Below are 21,342 nucleotides of genomic sequence, written 5' to 3' on the forward strand. Positions count from 1 at the left end.
AGTCTTTGCCTTCCTATCTCTTTCTCTCTATGCCTGTAGGCAAATGTCAACCATAACAGTTGCCATAGCGCGCACGTACCACAGAAATCGGGTAAATCCCACTACTCACCACACTGGTCCACTAAAAATTAACGAGGGAACACACGGGTGGCGAACACTGATTAGGGGCCGCCCGTTTCAGCCTGTCTTGTTAACCATCTGTACCGAGTGCTTGGGCAGTGAATGAGCGCGTGCCGGTTCATGATGATGACCACTTTCTATCTACGACACCCGGCAGACCTCGACCAGCTCTGCTGTCCAATCGCCATCTTGTGTGCTGTCATTGGATCGGAGTGCTGGGGCACGCCCTGTGTCATCGACTTAAGATGCTTCCGTTACAGCATTTTGCAATAAGACGATATTCAACGATGCCTAAACTAGTACCGTTCTTTCTTCTCGCCCTCTTTTTTTTTATTACATCCACATCCTCACCGGCCGTGGCAGCTTGGCGGCTAAGGTGCCGCGCTGTTTAAGCTCGAGGACGCGGGTTCGACTCGCAAGTGTGGCGGCCCTGTTTTGATGGGGGCGAAGCTATAAAACACCCGTGTACGTAGATATAGGCGCACATTAAGGAACCGCAAGCGTTCAAAACTAATCCGGAATGCTGCACTAGGTGTGCCTCGCTATCACATCGTCGTACACAGCACGTAAAAGTTCAGACGATGTCTTAATTTCAATCACGCGAATGCCGTTTCTGGAACAGGGAAAAGATCCTGCGTAATTACTCGGTTATACCGGTCGATGTCTAAGGATACATCACCCCTCCCCCCCCCCCCCCCCCCAAAGTTAAAAAAATATAAAGAAAGACCCATAAACAAGAGGCTTAGAAGAATGTGGAAGAAGATGAAATATATTAGTGTGTATAAAAGCTTTTTACTTGATTGGATTCGCTATCACTGTTCTTCAGTTCGCATAGCACGAATAAAAATCGAAAAAAAAAGGAAACGAACTTTTTCAAATATTGCGTTTACTCACATCATAGTGCATTCGCGTTGTATCCATGTGTTAACCTAATACCTCTGCGCCAATTATTTACACTGATAAATTTATGACGAGGCCAGAGGTAAAGGTGTCACGACATGATGTGCATACCATGTGCCTTTTATGTCGGGTAACATTGCGAACCGACTCCAGAGTGGCTACAGCTCTCGTTGTACGTTGCACGCAACTGCGAGCGCCAGGCCTGCCCTTTCTATTCGAGGAGCAAGCAAGGCTGCGCGTGCGCGTAGTCCTGTTAGGTGTGTATAACGGTCTCTCCCGCAGCGGATGGCCCAATTAGCCGAGCCATATGCCACGCGCCCGCCGATGGTGGCGCCCTCGCCTGATAGCCCGGGGCATACAATGGTCGCCTCCGCCACCCCCTCTGTTTTCCACGTTGCGCCACTTAACCCCATACGCGCGCCTCAGGAGTCTGCTGCATTTGCACAGAAAAGGCCACGCGGCGTTTCACTCGAGGCTTCGCGTGTGCTTGCTGCTCGAATTTTAATGGTTGGCAGCGTCCATTCGGAACAAGGTGAGAACGGGTGGTTTGGCGGTGCGTTGGTGCACTTTTGGTAACGCAGCTGTTTGACGAGAGCAGCCTCGATACGTCGCCACCAGGGCGGCGCGCTCAATCAATGAAGCTTACAGTTTTTCTATATGCTACCTTTAGGTACTCTAGTGAAGCCAACAACATCGTAGCAAATACTTGCAACAGGAGGATGTATACGTCTACTACCACAAACATGGTAGCTACTCAATACATCGTAATGGAATTCCAGGTATTCACGCAGCAATACCGGCAGAAGGCGACCATCTCTCAAAGGCTCGGGCTTTCAAAGTGGATCGAAGTACTTTCGACTCAGTGGTTGACTTAAGCAAGATACGCTTGAATATAGACGAGACACAAGCAGGGATGGTATTTATTTTGTTTATTGTTATTTACAGATACTGTCGGCCCTTACACAGGGCTATTACACGTGTGGAAACGAAATATACAACAATCAATCTAGGAACAGAACGTAATTATCTTGCGTTGTAAAAACTAACAGAAAAAAGGACAATATTAATAGCACCAAGAGGCATAACCAGACGATAGAATCAAATGTACCAGATCACATAGAGGCCAATAGAGCTATGTTACAAATCAGAATATGAGCTACGTGTTTTAAGAATAAATCCGTGGATGAGGATGAAACGGCTTCGCCGGACAAAGAATTCCATTCGCTGATAGCTCTTGCGACGGAGCTGTGCATAAAACTATGAGTGTGCAAGAGCGGAGCACGAATAAACATTGGATGGCGGTGTCTAGAAGTTTCACTGCGAGGAATGTCAAAATAGTCTGCATACCTTATATGAACATGTTGATCAATAATTAGGTAAAGGTATTTCAGTCTTACATATTTTGTCCTGGCCTGTAATGCGGGTATAGAGTTTCTAGTACACACGGTTGAGAACAGCTGAGTGGACACATTGATAGGAGTCGTAATAGGCGCAGCTAACAGTATGCATTATAACTGCATAAGTATGCACAAAAAAAAAAAAGCGACAGCCATGATGCTGGATTATATGGGCGTAATACATAATGGGAACTGTCGAGGTTACTATTGATCGACACGCCGTTGTAAGAAGATGCTAACAAAGATGGCTATCGTCGTCAACCAACGCCCTCTAACTTCACTCGGTAGGTTTAGAAATGTTTCATGCAACGAAGTGTTCAGCCATGCATGCAACTTTCTGCAAGACATCGCCGACTTATTTGGGTTTGCAGGCCACTCGCAATGGAAGGAACAGCTGTAATGTCCGCATACAATATACATTGAATACATGCATTGAGCTAGTCGGCACGTATGCACTTGACCAAGGGATTAAAGCTGCTTGTGCGCATCTTGCAACGAAGACGCTTAAAATCCTTCACGCACAGTGGTGCCAGTCAGATACCATGCAGCAATCACATCGCAAGACCTACGCGCATGCAGCATGTGGCCCACAAATACGTGTTTATAAGAAATGACTTTCGAATTAAGGTATTTTGTGGCAATTTATATCACAGTGCACATTATGTTTTGACCATAGTTATGTAACGAGAGCCTCTTATCTCCTATATTACATCGTCAAAGGTTTTTTGCCCCAGCTCGGAAAGTCTTCTATACTGAGTTGTAAATTTTTTCCGAAACCCCGATTTACAGTCCACGGGACGTCCTGCACTAAAAGAAGCGCAACGCCGTTTGATGTACGCGCGCGCTAGGCAATGCCACGATGCACATGCTGTAGATGTCCCACATACGCGCGCTCAATGAACGTGCTATACAACGCAAGAGTAGGTTTAGTGAAGCGCGCAGTATTTCCAGCACGGGGCTCGAGAACGCCGACTTTTACACTTCACCGAGCATGGAATGCCAGGAGTATATGGTGTACATAGCGCAGCAGCCGTGCTTGGTCTCACTGGACCGAGGCGTACGCACACAAACGCAGCCGTGCCGTGAACGCGTGCGCGAGCACCTCCGTGACCGAGCAAACACTAAGACACGTGCAAACTTGTTGCTTTCTTTCGCGCGCGTGCACGCACGCACGCACGCACGCGCACACACACACACACACACACACACACACACACACACACACACACACACACACACACACACACACACACACACACACACACACACACACACACACACACACACACGCTGACGCGCAGGCTGACGGCGTACCGCCTCTGTGAGCGCCAACAAGCTTGTGTGGAAGAAAAAAAAAAGAATAGGCACAAACTCCTTTTTCGTGAATGTATATATAGAGCCAATTCCATGCACGCTCTTTCGCGAGATTGACACAGCGACGACAGAGAAATACAGGGGAAAAAAATGTACCAAGAAACATCAGTGTGTGTTCGGTAACGTGCTTTTAGTACGAAGACATGAATAAACACAAAAGCAAGAGCTCCGAGTGCTGTGAAGCTGCGCCGAAAACGCGTGCAGACGTGTGATAACGGCATTTAGGCCTAATGTGATGGTGGCGGCTTCCTCCCGTAGAGAAAGCAGACGACAGGCAGCGCTCTCGACGTCTGCTAAACATGACGAATCCAGGTGGGGTCTTGCATGCATGGGCGGGGGAAAGTTTTTGACGCAAAGTCTGTTGTCTTATCTGCATTCGCGTCTTTCGGGTTGTAGCTAGAGTCCGCAGCGCCCTCTCCTCTTCATGCTGGAAACTAAATATTTGCGGTAACGGCCACTTGGTTCCCTCGCATATTTCTGCCACGAGGAAATTTAGAAGCTGCTGCTACTACAGCTACTGCACCATTGTTTAATATGTAAAGTATAAGTAGTGTACACCTATTTGAGGTTCACATAGATCAGTTAACGTGTGTCACAGCTGTGTAAACTCATGTTAGGGCATCACAATTGAACAGGCAGGTGTATGAATTTACAACTTACATAATATTCTTACAATGCCCAAAGGGCTTGTTTTCGAAGATCCTACTCACAAACTTGCGGTATACTTCAGTGTGGTGGAAAAAAATAATTAAATTTTGACCGCTTTATACATGCATGTCTAAGTCTGCAGCTTGCAGATGTGGCTATTGTTTTTAAATAGCCGAGTTACAGAGTTTTAGCTTGGTGCTCCCGGTTTTTGTCTTGATTCTCCTAAATCCAACATGTTTTGTGAAATGTATCGGTGGAATAACGCTCCCTATTGGCGTTTGACAGATTTTCATGCTCCGCAGGTCTAATCAAGTTCGTTGATGGGGACGCAGACCAAAGACGATCCTGCCTGAGAAGGAATGCTTCCTTCAAGCCTTCCTTGTCCTTGTTCTTGCCCTTTTAACATAACTTATATTCACGCAGTGCCGAAACGACCCGTGCAAACTGTTTGAAAGTAAAACGACCTATATGCCTTTAAACAATAAAGGGGAACTGACACGAATATTTCGAGTTGTCGTTTTTTTGCGTCAAATGAAAGGTCAAGCCCTCGAGAGCCTAGAAAAGGTAGTGCTAAGCGCGAGTGCGCCCTGAAAAAATTAATTACAGTATTTTTTTAAAAGTTGGTTTTGGTTCTTGCTGTACCCTGACGTCACAACACGGTATGAGCTTCTCGTCACGTGCTCGCACAATACATTGCGAGGTTTCCACGGCTGCTCCGCACCGTGGCTCCGTTGGTGATGCACAAGCGGCCATCTTGGAAGTTTTGGCACCTAACGTCATCACAACTAGCCAGACTACCGCGTGAAGTCATCAGAATTTGTACTGTAGCCTGACGTCAAGCTAGTGTTGATGTCAGTAGGTGCGCCATGGAAAAATTGACTGTAATATCAAATTAAAATATCAGCATTTACTGAGCTTCACACTTGCTCAGAGCCGTCTCTGCATACAGGAGATTTGTATGGCACAGTAAACTCGCCTTCGAAAAAAAGTTTCGGTACCCCTTTAATACCCTCGACAGCATCAAACATTCGTATAAGTGTATTATTATAAACAACGTACGACAAACTTTACGACGCGATGAAGCGGCTCACTGGCGACATCTAGCGGCGGGGATCTCTGCCGGCAAAATGACCGTGCGAAATGCACTGTACAGAACGTTTGCACGCTCCCCGAACGAGGTCCCGTCCTCAATTTTCGGATCTCGGCGCGCTTCAAGTGTTCGACGAGTTGTATGCGCCAATTCATCTTACAGCTAGCTGCGCGCGTGTGTGTGTGTGCAGTCGAAGCCTTCGCTAGCACTGCATGACCGGTTTGGTTAGACATTGCGCCGGTGCACAGTGCACATATCGCACTGAAAGCCGCGTGCACTGCATGCGGGGGCGTGAGAATCGGCTCGCGATGACCAACGCGGGCAGGCGGAACAATGCTGCGCGCGGACGAACAAATTGAAAAGCGTGACGCATAATTTGACACCGAGACGTTATACCATCGCTAATAGGTAAGCGCAGCGTGGTCTCCCTAACGCACGGATTATGTAGTAACGAGAAACGATCAGTCTGTCTTAAGAGGGATGGTTTTATGTTATATTACGGTGCATGTACTGCAAGCCAAATTCTAAATGCTGTCCTTTGCAGCAGATTAAACCAGCTGAGAATCACCAAACGACGAAACCTAAAGAAACTTCAAGCAGCTTTGTAAAAAAACAATGTCGCGATGCAAAATTACTTCAAATATTTTGTCGGAGATTCTTTATTCCTCTGCAGCATGTTACATCACTGCAGCTGAAATCGTAGCTCCTATGCGCCAAGGATAAATGCACTCTGTCCTTTGTATATAGCAAGATAAGTGTTGAAAGCAGCTGTTTGTGATGACCTAGAGACATCCACGAGCACTTCCCAAGTGTTCTGACTTGCCTCCGAGGTCGAAATATTTGCGATCTAACGTTTGTATATTCCTGCTGTCTGTAGTATATATGTTCAGTAACTACGTTCTGTTGGAACCGTATATCGGATGACAAGATGGTATTTCATCTTCAGAACTTATTTTCGTTTGAAAAAGGAACTGTTTAACCGCCTATAGCGAACTGGAACAGAAAGAAACCCAGTGTGTTCAGTTCTCAACCGAACAATTATTCCACAGAAGTTCATAAATTACTAGCTAAAACATGACAGCTGTTGCTTTCAATTTTTGCGCCTCGAGAAAAAAAGAAACAATCTGGTTGCCCTAGCGCTCACAAAACGCTGCTCCACATAAACTGCACCATGCACCGCTTCTTCATAAAAATCTGCATCACAAATACGTAACCCTACCCTGAACTATATCTAGGCCTAAATAGAAAAGCCAGATTTCTCGCATAGTACGGTGGCCTCCAGTTTCACACCGCATCGAGTGGTCTCCATGCACGAGGCCCTTGAATCGGATTAACAATACACGACAGGCCGTTGCTACCGAGAACACTTGTATCGAGGGGAAAGTGGCGCGCAAAAACACGAATGGCAAAACAAACGTAACATCTACAACCCCAAACAAAGCGTCTGTGCCGAGAAGCGAGTCAATCGACCCTTTCCCTCCCGAACAGATCCATCACGCATGAACGAGACACAATAGAGCTATCGCATTCTAATCGCGAGTCGTCTGCTCTCACTCTTCTCAATGGAAGGGCGTGAGCATTGCAGCAGACGATTCGCACCCGCGCAAGCAGACGATTTGCGCCCGAATGGCAGACGATTCGCGCCCGCGAACAAGCATGCAGACGACGATCGCTTTCCACCCTCTTTAAAACGCGCCGGCGCGAAGCAGAAGTGAAAACGCAGCGATTGCAGACGGCGTTGCAGCAGACGATTCATGGTCCTCCCTTTGAAAACGAGTTTCCCGCTCGTCCTTCTTGTTGAAGCGGAATTATAGGGTTCGACTCCTGGCTAACAACAACTGCAAAAGACGCCGCACGCAATAGAAGAAACCGGGATTGCACAAAGGGTTCCGATGTGCCTCCATGAAATAAAAAAAAGGAGATCGAGCGCGGCTCTTCCTTTTGATATTTGACTGATAAGCGGCCGCCACTGGCGCTGCGTCTTCTTTCTTGACTTTTGTCGGCTCGGTGATTGGCAACCACTTTTGTTACACGAGCAGACGACGCCGCTGCCGCCGCATCGTCTGCTATATGTACACAGAGGAAGCGCTTCCAGTAACAGCGCACGTAATTTCAAACGTCGGGGCAGCATTGAGATGTCAGTGGGCTTGGAATCTATGTCGGGACATTCCTCTATTACAGCCATGCCCGGTGGGGCTGCTTGAAGGGGTCTATTCCGAAGAGGGAGACGAAGCGGAAACTGCATGCGCATGCGCAATAGTGAAATACTAAGGTGTCAAACGAGCAAGATGACTGTATATATGTGCACCTGGGCGATCTGTCAGGTTGTGAAAACGTGGTTTGGAAAGCAACTTCACGGTGGTCTGTGCGCGCTCGTTGTGGCGACATTTTGATACTCTAAGGTACCTTTTTAGTCGGAAATTAATTATTGTTTCGCAGTATCAATTGTAGGCGTCGGATCAGAACCTACTGAATTAGGTCTGCAGGGGCATTTCGCGTGCGAATAATTCCAAGAACCGGCTCTTCTCGTAGCTGGCGCGAAATCGTCGGCGGCCGAAACGCGCGTGATGGAATTTCCCTTGAAGTAACGTGGTTTTGAATCCGACTGGTTTTCATTCTATTCAAGGGCGCATCCATACGAATATACACATGGGCCATGCCCAAGCAAGGACCTTTCAAGTGCAACAGGCCTGAGTACTATGCGATGGCGGTGCATGTAGAGAACTCCCAGGTTGCAGAAATTACCCGGAGCCCACCACTATGACGTCTCTCATAGCGCCAGCCGCTTTGGGGCGTTAAACTCCATAAACAACAAATGAACCAGCAAGAGCCATTCGTGAAATCTGACTCTTGCACAATATCTATGCATACAGGAAATCGCAAAGTTAAAAATTGACTTTTATTTCTTTTCTGTGAGTGTAGGATGAAACCTTTTAAGAAGAAAGCATCTGACGTCTCGAGGCTTCCAAGTGAGCAGTGACTGACGCTTTGCCTAGTGCAGGCTAAATGATGACTAATGTTGCCTAGTGCAGGCTAAGTGATCAATAATATTGCCTAGTGCAAGCTAAATGATCACTAATATGGCCTAGCGAACGCTGAATGATAACTAATGCTGACTAGTGCGGGCTAAGTGATCAATAATATTGCCTAGTGCAAGCTAAATGGTCACTAATGTTGGCTAGTGCAGGCCGAATCATTAGAACTGCTAGCGAGTGCAGGCTAAATGATTGCGAATATTTTCCAGTGCAGGCTAAATAAACACTAATGTTGCCTGGTGCAGGCTAAATGAACACTTATAATGCATAGTGCAGGCTAAATGATCACTGATATTGCCTAGTGCAGGTTAAATGATTACTAATGTAGCGTAGTGCAGGCTAAGTGATCAATATTGCCTAGTGCAAGCTAAAAGACCTCTAATGTTGCCTAGTGCAGGCTAAATCATTACTAATGTTGTCTAGTGCACGCTAAATGATTGCTAAGATTGCCTAGTGTAGGCCAAATTAACACTAATGTGCAGGCTAAATTATCACTGCTTAATGAAGGCTAAATGATCACTAATATTGCATAGTGCAGGCGAAATGAACACTAATGTTGCCTAGTGCAGGCTAAATGATTACTAATGTAGCGTTGTGCAGGCTAAGTGATCAATAATGTTGTTTAGTGCAATCTAAAATACCATTAATGTTGGCTAGTGCAGGCTAAATAATTACTAATGTTACTTAGTTCACGCTAAATGATTGCTAATATTGCCTAGTGCAGGATAAATGAACACTTATACTGCCTAGTGCAGGCTAAATGATCACTAATACTGCCTGGTGCAGGCTAAATGATTACTAATGTAGCGTAGTGCAGGCTAAGTAATCAATAATATAGCCTAGTGCAAGCTAAAAGACGACTGATGTTGGCTAGTGTGGCTAAATCATTACTAATGTTGCCTAGTGCACGCTAAATGATTGCTAATATTGCCTAGTGCAGGCTAAATAAACACTAATGTTGCCTAGTGCAGGCTAAATGATCACTAATATTGCATAGTGCAGGCGAAATGAACACTTATATTGCCTAGTGCAGGCTAAATGACTGCTAATATTGCGCAGTGCAGGTTAAATAAACAATAATGTTGCCTAGTGCAGGCTAAATGATTGCTAATATTGCCCAGTGCAGGCTAAATTAACAATAATGTTGTCTAGTGCAGGCTAAATGAACACCAATGTTGCCTAGTGCACGCTAAGTTATTGCTAATATTGCCTTGTGCAGGCTAAATGAACCCTAATGTTGCCTATTGAAGGTTAATGAACACTAATGTTGCCTAGTGCAGGCTGAATGATTGCTAATATTGCCTAGTGCATGCTCAATGAACCCTAATGTTGCCTAGTGCAGGCTAAATGAACACTAATGTTGCCTAGTGCACGCTAAATGATTGCTAATATTGCCCAGTGCAGGCTAAATAAACAATAATGTTGCCTAGTGCAAGCTAAATGAACACTAATGTTGCCTAGTGCACGCTAAATTATTGCTAATATTGCCCAGTGCAGGCTAAATGAGCCCTAATGTTGCCTAGTGCCGGCTAAATGAACACTAATGTTGCCTAGTGCACGCTAAATGATTGCTAATATTGCCTAGTGCAGGATAAATGAACACTTATACTGCCTAATGCAGGCTAAATGATCACTAATATTGCCTGGTGCAGGCTAAATGATTACTAATGTAGCGTAGTGCAGGCTAAGTAATCAATAATATAGCCTAGTGCAAGCTAAAAGACCACTGATGTTGGCTAGTGTGGCTAAATCATTACTAATGTTGCCTAGTGCACGCCAAATGATTGCTAATATTGCCTAGTGCAGGCTAAATAAACACTAATGTTGCCTAGTGCAGGCTAAATGATCACTAATATTGCATAGTGCAGGCTAAATGAACACTTATATTGCCTAGTGCAGGCTAAATGACTGCTAATATTGCGCAGTGCAGGTTAAATAAACAATAATGTTGCCTAGTGCAGGCTAAATGATTGCTAATATTGCCCAGTGCAGGCTAAATGAACAATAATGTTGCCTAGTGCAGGCTAAATGAACACTAATGTTGCCTAGTGCAGGCTAAATGATTGTTAATATTGCCTAGTGCATGCTCAATGAACCCTAATGTTGCCTAGTGCAGGCTAAATGAACACTAATGTTGCCTAGTGCACGCTAAATGATTGCTAATATTGCTCAGTGCAGGCTAAATAAACAATAATGTTGCCTAGTGCAGGCTAAATGAACACTAATGTTGCCTAGTGCACGCTAAATTATTGCTAATATGTTTCGTGCGTCCTGCTTTATGTTTGAGCAGTGCGCTTCAAGTGTCGAGCTGTGACGCATGATCCCTATGTTGCCTAGTGCAGGCTAAATGAACACTAATGTTGCCTAGTGCACGCTAAATGATTGCTATATTGTCTAGTGCAGGCTAAATGAACCCTAATGTTGCCTAGTGCCTGCTAAATGAACACTAATGTTGCCTAGTGCAGGCTAAATGATTGCTAATATTGCCCAGTGCAGGCTAAATTATTACTAATGTTGCGCGGCGCAGGCTCACTGATCAATAATATTTCCCAGTGCAAGCTAAAAGGCCAGTAATGTGGGCTAGCAGGCTAAATCATTACTAATGTTGCCCAGTGCACGCTAAATTATTGCTAATATTGCCTCGTGCATGCTAAATGAACACTAATGTTGCCTAGTGCAGTCACTACTGTTGCAGAGTGCAGGCTAAATGATCACTAATGTTGCCTAGTGCAGGCTAAATGATTACTAATGTAGCATAGTGCAGGCTAAGTGATCAATAATATTGCCTAGTGCAAGCTAAAAGACCACTATTGTTGGCTAGTACAGGCTAAATCATTACTAATGTTGCCTAGTGCACGCTAAATGATTGCTAATATTGCCTAGTGCAGGCTAAATGATTGCTAGTATTGCCCAGTGCAGGCTAAATAAACAATAATGTTGCCTAGTGCAGGCGAAATAAACACTAATATTGCCTAGTGCAGGCTAAATGATCACTAATGTTGGCTAGTGCCCGCTAAATTATTACTAATGTTGCGTAGCGCAGGCTCAGTGATCAATAATATTTCCCGGTGCAAGCTAAAAGGCCACTAATGTTGGCTAGTGCAGGCTAAATCATTATTGATGTTGCCTAGTGCACGCTAAGTGATTGCTAATATTGCCTAGTGCTGGCTAAATGAACACTAATGTTGCCTAGTGCAGGCTAAATGATCACTAATATTGCCTAGTACAGGTTAAATGATTACTAATGTTGCGTAGCGCAGGCTCAGGGATCAATAATATTTCAAGTGTGTTTATTCACAACAACAAGGTTGCGAGGATGACCAGGCAAAAAAGCTGCATTGAGCAGCTTGAGGGGAACCTGGCCACCTCATACAGGCAGCTTCACAGCGGTCTAACAAACACACGGTATACGTAATATATGGACTAACTAAAACAGAAAAACAGCAAACATCCATGGTCGGAATAAACAAGGTTATTGTGGAAACATTTGAAAAAAAAGGGAAGAAAATAGGCGAAGTGCTAAAGACATAGAAAAAGAGAAACAAATGAACCCATGGCAGCACAAGCAATCACGTAAATGCGTCGCGTAGCTTTTTTAGCGACAGGGTTGATGCACTGAGATCATTTTCTTTGTATAATTGATTTAGAACAGTAGGTAAACAAAAGTGTAGCATTTGGTCACCGTATTTAGTTCTGTTTTTGTTAACAATCCTAGGTTCTAAATGACGAAATTTATAAAAAGAAATATGTTGCTGTAAGGATACCAATTTTGTTAAAGCGTTATCATTCTTAATTTTTTCCAATCTATACATGCGGCAAAGCCTATATGTGTACAAAGGTTCAATTCTTATAGTTCTAAGCTTTCTAAACAAAGGAGCAGTATGCCAAAGATATGGTACCCTGGAGACAAGGCGTATTGCCCTTTTTTGTAATACCATCAGCTTGCGAATGTTCTCAGCTGAAGTCGTCCCCCAGACTAGAATTCCGTATTGAACCAGGGAAAGAAACATTGAAATATATAACATCATATTAATGGATGTAGGAAGATAGTTACAATGGCGACGCATAGTACCTATTGCTCTAGATAATTTACTAACTGATTCACTTGGCAATCCCACGACATAGTTTCAGAGAAATATACGCCAAGCGATTTGAAACACGATAGTATTTCTATTTCAGTATTATTTAATTTAATGGGGGATATTGGGCAATACATTTTACCTGCACTAGGCAATATTGCCCAGTGCAAGCTAAAAGGCCACTAATGTTGGCTAGTGCCGGCTAAATTATTACTAATGTTGCCTAGTGCAGGCTAAATGATAGCTAATATTGCCTAGTGCAGGGTAAATGATCACTAATACTGCCTAGTGCAGGTTGAGCGATTGCTAATGTAGCGTAGTGCAGGCTAAGTGATCAGTAATATCGCCCAGTGCAAGCTAAAAGGCCACTAATGTTGGCTAGTGCAGGCTAAATCATTACTAATGTTGCCTAGTGCAGGCTAAATGGTAGCTAATATTGCTTAGTGCAGGCTAAATGAACACTAATTCTGCCTAGTGCAGGTGAATTGAACACTAATTGCCTAGTGCAGGCTAAATGAACTACAATATTGCCTAGTGCAGGTTAAATGCTTCTAATGCTGCGTAGTGCAGGCTATATAATAATCGCTAATGTAGCCTAGTCTTGGCTGAATAACGGCTGACATTGGCTGGCGCAAGCAGAATGAAAAAGTGTCTGTAGAGCTGGCAAGCATTGCATGAACTACAATTTATATCAGCTAGTGCTGCTTAAATGATTGGCAAATGTATGCTAATTTGGTTACTATCCGCTAATGTAGGATTTCCGCTTCATAGCTGGAACATTGTTGCCTAGTGTGGGCTAAATGGCCACTAATGTTACCTGGTGTTGGCTGAATGATGGCTGACATAGGCTGGTGCAGGCAAAATCATCACCATTGTGCAGAGCAGGCCATTGTTGGCTGAATTGTAACTTATATAGCTGCTGTTGGTTAAGTGATCCTAAATGTGTGCTAATGTTGGCTACTGTCTGCTGTTGTAAGATGTACCCTTTCATATAGCAGCAACATTATCGTCATTCAATCTATTTACACTTCTCTCGCATGCGCATGCAATTAGTCCTGCTCGAATGTTTTTTCACAGTTGTGACGTAAGTACGCTTACACTATCATCATAACACGTCGCTGATGTTACGGAGCCATAATCGGGCTATATCATCTCTAAAACCTTCGAGACGACGCGTAGTGCGCGGAAAAGCAGACAACGTTTCCACAGCAGAAAAAGCCGTCTGCTTTTAGCCAGCGCTAGAGCATGCACAATTTTTATGCAGTCCAGAGGTGTACTTCGTGTTCAATAAGCGATAACGGAAGACAGGACTCCTCTCCATGGACGCGTGTTAGCAGGGCGAAAACACCACGCCCCGTCGTCCCTTGTTTTTATCTTTATGACGTACACCACGCGCGCGCACACTGCCTGCGAACCGGTGATTAACCGTTTACCGCGGGGTCTTGTCGTGAACACCGACAAGGTTGCTAACACGCTATCTGTACGGAGCTCTACTGAACGCGTACACGACTTTTGAAAGTGTGCTTACTGCACGGGGTTGTTCATGAATGTAAAAAGGGAGGGGAAATTACCAGACGCAAAAACAGTATTAAAAATGCACCGTGTTCCTTTTTGGCAGAAGCCAAAGCCACGCCAAGTCAGGCGGGTCTTTGCGGCCTGGCAAGCAGCCGGTCCCTTTCCATCTAAAAAAAGCAGCTGCCTTTTGTTTTCCTCAAAGTTTACGCAGTGGAGCTTAACACAAAAGACAGAAAACGGGGAGCCAAGTGGACGATAACGTTTACGATGCCGCTTGCTTATGGAAAGGAGATTTTTGCCGTTATTTTAAAGATGAGGCGTGGGTGTACGTGCTTTTCAAAGATAGCAGGCGCAGTTTCGTACGAGACCAGACGGCCATGGCGTTTTCACGAAAAAAAGCTTGGCTGAACGACGTGCTTACTGAACTCACTGTTGCTTGCACGGCTGGTTTGAAAAATTGGGTGAACGGTTGTGTTGCTGTACTTTCTATTCTTTCTTTTTTCGTTTAAGTAGCGGAGACGGTTTATTAATGGCACTTGGCAGATGTAAACTTGTGCACGCGGGGTGTAGGCCACCACGAAAGGATCCGTGTGCTTCACGGACGTCGCTTTCTGTGCTAAATGAAGAAAAATGACCGCCCTGAAAAAAAAGGGTTTGTTTTCCTTTCTTTCTTGCGGAAAAAGGCGGCGGCGACGCGTGCAGTCTTAAGCACGGTTACAAACTGATGCAGTAGTTTGGTGCCGTAAGAGGTCACAGTTTGGATTCAAGGCCGTGGCTTGGTAAGGATGACGCAACACACACACACACACACACACACACACACACACACACACACACACACACACACACACACACACACACACACACACACACACATATATATAGGTTCAGGAGAAGGTTCCTAGATATTCGGTCAAGGATCTGAATAAGAAGTAAAAAAACATCATTCTGACGTTTCGGCCGGGGACCGGCCTTTGCCCGACTCTAGATAAAGGCCGGTGCCCGGCCGAAACGTCAGAATAGATGTGCAAAGGGCTTTCACTGTTACACACACACATACACATGCATACATATATACGCGTATAATATATATATATATATATATATATATATAAAGATAGATAGATAGATAGATAGATAGATAGATAGATAGATAGATAGATAGATAGATAGATAGATAGATAGATAGATAGATAGATAGATAGATAGATAGATGTCGATTAGAGAGCGAGAGAACGTTTTATGCCGGACTCAGCTGCACGAGGTTCGTGGCCACCACACGTAAATTGCGAAGGCGTACACTAATGGCCCTGAACAGATTTCTCGAAGCGAGCATCAGAGATGATCAACAACAGCGTTTTGTGTCCACTGCAAGCTCAAGGTATGTGTTTAGTTTGACCACGTCCTTCTCCCATAATGTTTGTGGCTTGTCGTGGTACATAAGTGTTGAAGTATTCCGTGTGACTAGATCTTGTGTGTCCCTGAACATTAGACTTCATGCTTCTGTGTTTGCTTTCTCTTATGGCTTGACTTTAATATTGCAGTGTTTCATTTATACGAAATAGCGCTCATTGTGACTTGTGTGATTGCGATTATGCCTGTAGCCTTCTCCATTTCGATCTTTCTGTGAAGAAGAGTATTTGGCGCCAGCTAAACTGCGCGAACGTCTCCGAAACATCACATACTTAAAACACGAACGGAATGGACAGTAGTGGACATTCAGGCTATGAATCTATTTGTACTACAGTAGGCCTGGACTGGCTAGGCCAGCGATAGAGCAGCAATACGAATAACTATAATAAGAAAACTGCCAAAGTGTGTAACGGTATAGTTCCAAATGCAACATATTTGACACGTCCGTGGTATCATATCTGAAATGGGACGACTGACCGATGTCCTCCTTATCTCCAAAACGGTGCATTGATATTATAAACATGTTTCAAATGTGGCATATGGGCAAACTGTATTCAGTGGGATTGTATTTAAGTGGATTAAGCGGACGTGGAGCATTTGAGAAGTATTCTACAGAATATGGATGAATCTGGAAGTAAGGCTAACTTTTGCGATTGTTTTTCTGAAGCATATGCGCCGCTTTCCAACTAAGCGACAACAATGTGCACAAAAGTACCGGGGATTTCCCGCAGGCAGTATTCCATATGCATCGTGACGGGTTTTCCTTCGCCACACACCGCTGTTCATTGTTGCTGGGAATATACCGCGAGACGGGGAAAGGAAGACATCTATTTTAAACCTCAGACAGTGTATAACCACCCTACCCTGTGCATTTTGCATTGTGCGGAGCATGCAGTATGGACCTGACTCAAATGTGCGTCTGCAGGGATTTTGAATAAGGCCGTCTGCCAGCCACTGGAAAGAAGCGGCTAGAAAGCTGCAGCAGACGATTATCATCGTCTGCCATTCGTCTGCTACTTGGTCTGAACCAGAAGTACAACTCAAATTCGTCTGCTTCAATATTGCTTTTCTTTTTGACAAGTAATATTTAACTGAAAAGAAAGAACTCAGTTCCCCCTTCACATGCCGCGCCCACTCAAGCTGGGAGTGAAATTTTATATTGCGATTCAAAGTCAGGCTCGCTGTGAACGAGACCGCAGCAGTGGCGGGAAAGGAAGTTGGGAGAATCAATGAAAGAAATAACACGTGTAACGTTCGACACACGCCAGGGGTGCACACACTGACGCAAACGAAAAAGAACGAAACAAAAAAAATACATATATGGAACGCAACAACGAACAGAAGCGTTTCATACGCTATCGGGTTTTCGCCCGACCACCCCCCGCCCCGTGACCTACCCTAGCTCCCTCACGCGGCGAGGGGCGCAAAAATGGCGTGGGCGGCCAAGCGGCGCACGCTGTGAAGTTGAAAACGGCGGCTGCCAAATTGCCCTGTTCCGCGTCACACACACAAAAAAAATGAAATTGAATCGAACTGCGTTTTTTTTTTTGGGAGGGGGCGGCATGCTCTGGAACGAAATCTGGGTTATACACAGAATGCAGCTTGCAGTGCCGTTTCTCGTTTATTTATTTTCTTTGTTATCGCTTCGGCTATTACTCGAGAGACCGACCAAATGTGGAAGATTAATATAAAAAGCAAAAAAAGTGAGTTCCGAAAAGCGAAACTACGTGTCCTTTTTCTATCTTTTTCAATGTACCGTTGTAACTTCGAAATTCGAACACGAACTTAGGTTAGGAGGGAGGCAGGATTGGGTGGCGAGGATATAGGACCGATTTCGCTTGCGTGTATTGTATCACCTGGATCCGCAAAGAACCCGAGGCAGCGGAACGAATTATGAAAGAAATATAATAAGATTTGTAAAACAAAAGAAACCCCACCCCCCTCCGCAAAGATCTGAACCCACTCGCAGTGGTTGCAGCCGCCCCCTTGACGAGGCGGGGTTCGCGCCCGACTTTTAAATTATACCGAAGCGGGAAGTTCCGAGCCGGTAGGGATAGGTAAGTGGAGGGGGGGGGGTGTAGACTTTACGTACCCGGTATAACTGTACGCACTATCCAGTGCTGCAGAAGCGAACGTTACAGGGAGGAAATCGAGGTATCCTTATTATATCATCTGTAACCGAACTCCAAAACCCCGGACCACCAACTTTCCCGATATGCGAACCCCCCTCCCCAAGAGCTTCGAACTGTACGGTTCCCTCCGAAATTAATAAGCGCTCTCCACCAACCGGAACTTCTTTTTCCGATTACATTTTGGTTCTTTGGCTTTTCTCCCCCCCAACTCTTCGTACCTTTGGAGTGATTACAAAATCCATTAGGGTTCTGAATCAATATTCGATGATGTCGAGCGCTCACGCTTTTCAGCCGAGATTTCTGCAGCAAACTGTTCTGTCGTGCTTTCGGGGTGAGGTTCGCATGAAAGAGTATACTTGGACGTGCAATTACCTGGGAGTCGTTAATCCGAGCTTAAACGTACGGCCACCTTTTCGTATCGTTTATCGATGATGCGCGATTCGTGGCTGGTCGAGGTTTAAGCGCCGTTTCACAGTTAAGCTTTCCCAAATGCTGCCAACCTGAATTGAACGTTTCGGTATAATTTATGTGTACTTTTTTACCGTTTTATTTAACTCTGCCGTCTCTTAGCAGCTGCGGTAGAATATATTATTCATTATTTTAACGAATAGCCCTCTTCTTGCACAGACTCTATGGTTACAAGTTCAGGGGACGATAGATGCCTGAAGCATAGTCGGCAAGCTCACTCATGAGTCGACTCACTCAGACTCAGATCCAGCCGTAAGTCTGAGTCTGAGTGAGTCCGGGTGAGTAATATTTTGGTGAAATTGACTCCGAGTGAGTCCGGTTGAGAAAAATTTTACTGAGTTTGAGTCCGAGTGAGTCCGGTAGAGGGAAGTTTTGGTGAGTCTGAGTCCGAGTGAGCCCTAAGCGCAAAATATATTCCTTGGGCGAGTCTGAGTGAGCTCCACACTTCATTGCCGACCTATGGCCTGAAGTGATGAGAAATCGCTAAACAGAGAATGTCACTGTATCAAACGTTTCGGCATGAGGACGTGTCTTCACAGGCCGTGACGAAGGCAAGTCCTCTTGTCAAAATGGCGGCTCCAAGAAGCGACGTGATCTGACAAAAGCAAGTCCTCTTGTCAAAATGGTGGCTCCAACGACATGCCCTGATGAAGTTGTCCTTCTGTCAAAATGGGGCTCCAATGACTCGCCCTGACAAAAGCAAATCGCCCGGTCGAAACAGTGCGTGGATACAACGACATGTACTGACGAAGCCAAGTCCTCCTGTCAAAACGCTGGTTCCAGCGACATGTCCTGGCAAAGGCAAGTCCTCTTACTGAGGCTAGTATATATAGGAGGAAGGTGTGGGCGAAACCAAAGGGCGACGACCAAGAACTGTGTAGCAGGTATATCCGTGGTGTCCCGTAAACATTAAAGGCCATAGCCATAAAATGACATAATCAAAAAGCCGTTTTTTTATTTCTACAATCCCATAGCGTTAAATACACTTGCCGCGGACACTGTGAGCGCTGGTGATCGCGGTTGGGAGTCGGGGCCACACACGCCTCTCATATACTTTTCCTTCGTGAACAGCCCACTTCACAAAACTAATTCCAGTCTCTTGAGCTAAGTCGTACATGCAACTGACGTGCCTTCGTTCACGTACACTAAATTTTGGACCTAACGACGTAATAAGTCTAAACACGATCACATTAAACGAGGAACGTTAGTTTATTAGCAAGCTGATTTGCTAAGACGCCATCTGGACGAAGTTGCCCTAGTTGTGTTCGCAAAAAACAAAGACGAAAAATATAGGAACGATACGAAAGAACCATAGAGGTGCCGTTAGCAGAGGCGGTCATAAAGTCGACATCTTGCGCGGCAGCTGCGGCTCAAGCGTCGGCTGTTCGAAACCGACGTCAGTGTGCTACGCACGCGCCGTCCAAGTTCCGTCGACCACTCTCCATGGCATCGCCACGTCGGAAACACTCCATTTCCGAAAGCGCCGGCAGCTGCCGCAGAAAAGTCGAGCTTTTCTCTTCCCCATAAAAGAACGGACAAAAAAGAAATTCCGACAGGGACGCCGTCACCTTGCAGCAAGCGATTGGAGCAATTAGGCCTAACGGCACTCGGTGGAAGACAGCAGCCTGCCTCCTCAAGCTCGGTACTCGAAAAACAGGGGTGGTGACAAGGTCAGAGAGGTCGCTGTTACATCTGTAACGTGCGTCTCACACCAAATTTTCAAAGGTATTTGGACGGTTCAAAGTACTCAAGAGAAGAGAACACGTGACTGCAGCTACTTTCTTTGTCCTTTTTTGTAGCTTCAGAGTCCTCCGTTGCCAGACGACATGCGCACAAACCGAAACAATCAATTACCGTAACCCACAAACACCCGCGCGTACTGCGAATAAAGAAACAAACTTGTACGAAACATGTGTTGTCACAGTTTTAGTGAGCTGGGCCGAAATGGCCTCATATACTTTCTCAAAGAAAACCAAAATAAACAAAAAATGCTATGGGGAAAGAAACGGACCCACGGCTCAGCGGGAGCCTGCAAAATTTGTACGTCTGCTCCCGAGGTCGTCGTCTGCTCCCGGGCCAAGACCTCCCCAGTGTCGTCTGCTAGCTACTACGCGCTACGTTGTAATCGTCTGCCACTGGGTTAGGGGGAGGGAAGCAGGGACTGCCGGGAAACATACCGCTACATGAGTGACGGCAGCACCGCCTGCCGGTCTGAGATGACGGAGCAGCTTTTTTGCCCAGTCACCCATAGACCCACATCCATCCCTATATTTTTGTTGTGCCGTTTTTATGGTGCACGCGTTCTTTCACAGCACGTGTGCGTCGGCATCTGTTTGCCGTGTACGCACTACATGCTTACGGGCTGGGGGGCGTTACAGAACGCGTCGCTCCGTGGCTCGTAAGAAAAGCCCGCTAACATGGTTTAATATTACCGTTACTGTGCCTGTTAGCAGAGCTGCTACAGAGGGCTCTCAAACAAGCGGCCCGCGGGCTTTTCGCTAGCGGCCCGCGGCTTCACATTCTAGAAATAAGGATTGGTGAATTTGCTAAACGATACTCGCATTATTTTCTGATCTATCTCGATTCAGAACGTTCGTGTAAGTTACAGAGGCGGGAATGGTCTCAAGCATTTCTTTCGGCACGCATCCCGGCGAGTTGAAACATCACCGTGGAACACTGACTCTATGTTTCAGAATCGGCGTCCAGATTTTAGTCATTGTGGAGATCCTTATCGATATGTTTCTCTAAACCGGACCTCAAATCCCCTTCTGAAATGACCCATGTACGACATATGGGAAGATTGACGCACGTGTACTTAGATTTAGGTGCACGTTGTAGAACCTCAGGTGGTGAAAATTTCCGGAGCCTTCCACTACGGCGTCTCTCGTAATCATATCGTGGTTTTGGGTCGTTAAATCGCAGATATTATTATTATTATTATTATTATTATTATTATTATTATTATTATTATTATTATTATTATTATTGGAAAGGCGTTCTTTCAAATGGCAACGTTAGGCGAGATTTCGTCTCTCTCTCGCGGCGCGGGTATCAGCCTTACGTTTCAGAAGCGTTTTTCGCGATTTTAAGTAAAATGTTGTCATTAATTCATAGTTATTTTCGTAGTTGTTATATTATTTAACAGCTTGTTAGTTTATTCTGCACTGGTTT

The sequence above is a fragment of the Rhipicephalus sanguineus genome, chromosome 8 (assembly GCF_013339695.2).
Source record: "Rhipicephalus sanguineus isolate Rsan-2018 chromosome 8, BIME_Rsan_1.4, whole genome shotgun sequence".
Classification (NCBI taxonomy): Eukaryota; Metazoa; Arthropoda; class Arachnida; order Ixodida; family Ixodidae; genus Rhipicephalus; species Rhipicephalus sanguineus.